Genomic DNA, 4,987 nt, shown 5'->3' with positions numbered 1-4,987 from the left:
ACAGGCTGTTCCTTCAAATCCACTTTCCATTGCTGGCCCTTCTCTTTACTAATTCTTACCTCTCCTAAGATCCCCCTCTCTCAACCCAACATCTCACTTCCATCAGAGTCTCAGGGATTCTTCTGATCCTCCAGAGCTTGAAATGCCCATATGAACTGGTATCACCCATATGAACTGGTCTCATTCCGAAAATGCCAAGAACAGATCAAGGCCCACATTTTCTCTTTCTTAAAATTGCAGCCATCTCCAGTTTTTCTCCTTTCTCACCAGTCCTGGAATTTATGACTCAGTTCTCCATTTGAGCACTCGAGCCTCTATTCAGCCCAAAGGGGACAATAGCTATTTCCTTTCGACTGTTCTCAGATTGTTTCATGTACGCATCTTACCTTCCTGGGAAAATCGTAAGCTCCCTGGAGTCCGGTACTGGGTGGTATAGTCCTTCTATATGTAACACTGTGTATACTTACGGTTCTGAATACATCAGGAAGTACTTAAATTGATGAAGCTGCACTGAGCTAAACAGAATTAAAAAGAGGCACACAGCAAAACATGAAGCCACTGGGCACTCATTGGGAAAATGGTTAGCGGCCTCCGATTTCAGGTGAACAAATCCTAGGATGGGCTCAAGGAGTGCGCCAGAATGACACATGAGCCCATACCCAGTACAGTGGGTAAGCTGACAAAGCGTTCAAGGCTGGATTGAGTGGCTGCAAATGAAATGGAAAAGGAGAAAGATCCATACTCCGTTTGGACCTAGACTCAACACCCAACCATAGGCTGAGCCACACTGCCAAAAGAGCAAGGCTTCCTGGGACTTGGTGCCAGTTTCACGGGACTGGCTGCTCATCAATTCATTTTTGCACGATTTTACATCTCTGTGACCACCCAGTTTTCATGGAACATTTAACCTCAACCACCGCCTATGTTGAAACAAAAAGTAATTCATTAACTTGTCTCATTGAACAAAGGAAGTCAGAGGAAGCACTGGGAATTTAACTGACAGCTCTAGAATTTCAGGTCTACTCCCAGAATTGGAACTCTGCTTCCTGGTTTTCTCACTAGCACCTGTGAGCTCGGAGAGGTTGGCCTCTTTCTTGCTGTTGGACTGCCTTACAGATATTAGCAAGAAGGAACAGCCTCGCTACTTTACGAACGGGAAAAATTTAGCAACGTGTGAAAAGACAGAGCTCACTAGAGTGTCCAGGGAGAGGTTAATTGCGAAGTTGGGAGTATCTGTCAGAGCTGGGGAGGGGCTGCAGGGAGCTCCCGTCCCACCACTGGTTTTTTTGTTTGTTTTGTTTTGTTTTGTTTTAAAGATTTTATTTATTTATTTGACAGACAGAGATCACAAGCAGGCAGAGAGGCAGGCAGAGAGAGAGAGGAGGAAGCAGGCTCCCCGCTGAGCAGAGAGCCCGACGCGGGGCTCGATCCCAGCACCCCGGGATCACGACCCGAGCCGAAGGCAGAGGCTCAACCCACTGAGCCACCCAGGCGCCCCCCACCACTGGTTTTAAAGGCCAGGAGTCTGAGGACCAGGAGATTTTGTGACCTCCCCAAGGTTACACAGCTTGATAACAATGTTCTTGGCTTCAGTCTCTTAACTTCTGGTCCCAGGTTTTCCCAGCGCACCAGGAGGAAAAGAATGCAAAGAATAAAAAAGTGGGGTAAAATTCTGTGTTAAAATTCGATAGGCATTGAGGTACCTGGGTGGCTCATTCGGTTAAGTGTCACACTCTTGGTTTCAGCTCAGGTCATGATCCCTGGGTCATGAGATTGAGCCCCTAGTTGGGCTCTGTGCTCAGGGCAGAGTCTCCCTGTCTGTCCCTCTCCCTCTCTCTCTGTTCCTCCCCCTGCTCCTGCTCTCTGTCTCTCTTTCTCTCTCAAATAAATAAATTAAATCTCTTTTTTAAAAAAATTTTAGGGGTGCCTGGGTGGCTCAGTGGGTTAAAGCATCTGCCTTTGGCTCGGGTCATGATCCCGGGGTCCCGGGATCCAGCCCCGCATCAGGCTCTCTGCTCAGCGGGAAGCCTGCTTCCTCCTCTCTCTGCCTGCTTCTCTGTGATCTCCATCTATCAAATAAATAAATAAAATCTTTTAAAAAAAATTTTTTGATGAGTGAGACAAGATTTCAGTTATATGTGAAATCTAAAAAAAAAAAAAAAAGAACAAGCAATAACAAAGAAAAAAATAATTTTTTTTTTAAGAGAGAGACAACATGAGCGGCAGATGAGGGGCAGAGGGAGGAGAGAAAAAAACCCAAGTAGGCTCCATGCCCAGCTCAGAGCCTGTCATGGGACTCGACCTCATGACCCTGAGACCATGACCTGAGTCCAGATCAAGAGTCGGACATTTAACCTAATGAGCCACCCAGGCGCGCCCCCCCAAAACAAACACAAATACAGATAACAGATGGTTGCCAGAGGGGAGGTGGGTGGGGGTGAAGTAAAGGGGAGTAGGAGGCATAAACTTCTAGTTATAAAATAAATAAATCACAGAGATGAATAACATTTAGGGAATATAGTCAGTAATATTGTAATAATGTTGTTTTGTGACAGATGGTGAGTACATATATCATGGTGAGCATTGAGTAATTTATAGAATTGTCAAATCACTATGTTGTACACCTAAAACTAATATAACATTGTATGTTGATTGTACTTCAATAATTAAGTGGGGGGTAGAAAAACTGATGGGCAGGAAGGACAACGTCTTTTGAAAGCTCACTGAGAACTGCAAAAGAGAAGTCCCACAGAACACCTAGAACTGGTTGAGAAACTCATAGTTACTAGAAAAATAAGGAGCACCAGACCCAGTGTATTCATTTCCTAGGGCTGCTGTAACCAATACCAGCGACTAGGTGTCTTAAACAACAGAAATTTGTTTCCTCACAGTTCTAGAGGCTAGAAGTCTGAGACTGCCCTCTATTTGGGACACCATTTACAAATGAGCCTGTCTACTTACAAGTGTGCAGGTCTCTCTAAGATGAAACTTTGGTTTCTTGATGACCCAAGACCAAATAGCCCCTTGGCCCACATGTGTCAGAAGGAGTGGATAACATTGGACACAAAGCAAAATGCCAAAAGCCGCCCAAACCTTTCGTACTCATGCTCTCTGGTAGTTTCAGTGCTTTCCTTCACAGGGCCGGTGGGGCAGGCCAGTCATAGGGGATACCCCTGGATTGGGTAAGGTGACTGCCCCACCCAGAGCCTGCTGGCCCCTTGGCTTCTCATTGATGATTCAGCATTAGCCCGTCCCTGGGGCTTCTTATGGGCCTGGCACAAAGCACTGCCCTCATGGAAAGCGTGCCATGTTCAGGGAATAGCAAATTGTTCCTCATGCCTGACACCTCAGATGTGTTTTGCTTTGTAGAACATAATTTTTCCTCTCAGTGTCCAGCTCCACATGAATTCTCAGGAAGACTGGTTAACCAGGTGTGTGCTCTTTAGGAACTGGAAAACTAGAAAATCCAGAGTCTGTGTGTAGGAAACAAATCATGCAGATGGAGAATGTTGTCTTCTCGTTTGTCAGTTCTCAGCAGATGCGCAACGAAAAGTGAGTGAATGAGTGAACCTCACTGGTTTGTCCCACATCTCTCAGGAATGTCCATCGGGCCTTCATTCCCCTGCAGCCGGGTTCCCAGGGGCCACCCCACAGGCTTCCCAGGAAAGTGCAGGATGTGAACCCACCCTGTATCTTGAATGTGTGTTTTTTTTCTGCTGGAAATAATTCATATCCACATTAGTTTAAAGAGAAGGGTTTGGGGTGCCTCAGTGGCTCAGTCGGTTGAGCATCTGACTCCTGATTACAGCTCAGGTCGTGATCTCAGGGTTGTGAGATCGAGCCCTGCATCGGGCTTCAAGCACGTCAGGAGTCTGCTTATCCCTCTCCTCTGTTCTTCCCCCGCATTCACATGCGTTCTCTCTCTTTCTCTCAAATAAACTTAAAAATAATAGAAAAAAAAAACAATAGAAAGAGTTAGTCCCCCCACCATAATCACAATACAAGTTGACACCAAAATAAAGAGAATCAAAAGAGTTCCAGTATGTTAATGCAATTAGACGTCCCCATGACACTCATGGCTTTCCTAGCAACAGAATGGTAATTATTCTGCAAGAAGAGGACAAGTCAGATAAGCACTCATTTGTGGTGACCATATAGTTTGTTTCTTTATTCACTAGGGAAAGGCTGCCACCAGCCAAACCCTGATGTCATTATCCTAATCAGGGAAAAAGTCCAGCCCTGACATACCACAGCCTTAAGGGAAGAGCAGGGCAGGATGAAATCAACCCATCTATGAGGATAACAAGTCAAAAAAGAGATCTGGGTCTAAGAGATGTTTAAATGTGGCCTCCAGATCCTGGATGAGATGGGAAGTCCCAGCCCTGTCACTGGCTGGAGGCAGGTGAGGAGAATCTTCTACCAGGCCCCCACCTCCTGCTGTGCCCAATGCCAGCCCAAATCCGCAGGGCATGCCGATGAGGCAGACAGCACAGCCCTGCCCTCGCCTTGTGGAAATGACAGTCCTTCTGGGAAGAGGAGATGAATGCCCTTAGAACCCTCAGGAACGCAATCCAGACCAGGTGTGGGGTAGTGCCGGGTAGAGTCTCCAACCACACAGAAAAGGGAGGGAAGGGAGACCTGTGTTAGCCAGAAAAGGTTCTCAAAGGAGAAGGACTTAAACTGGTGCTTAGGGAGACAAATGAAGGAAAGAATCTGGATTGGGGAGAGGGGAGGGGGAAAGGGGGAGAAAGAGATTTCTTTATAAAATGGAGTTACATCTGAAGAGTTAGTGGGAGAGGTTTTTTTTGTTTTTTCTTCCCCTTTAACAAAACCTTTTATTATTGTCTTTTACCTTCTTTTTTAAAATTTTTTTTTTATTTTTTTATAAACCTACAATGTATTATTAGCCCCAGGGGTACAGGTCTGTGAATCACCAGGTTTACACACTTCACAGCACTCACCATAGCACATAGCCTCCCCAATGTCC

This window comes from Mustela erminea, chromosome 7, assembly GCF_009829155.1.
Source record: "Mustela erminea isolate mMusErm1 chromosome 7, mMusErm1.Pri, whole genome shotgun sequence".
In the NCBI taxonomy this organism is placed as follows: domain Eukaryota; kingdom Metazoa; phylum Chordata; class Mammalia; order Carnivora; family Mustelidae; genus Mustela; species Mustela erminea.
The sequence above is the reverse complement of the archived record's forward strand: the minus strand, read 5'-3'. Positions refer to the sequence as shown.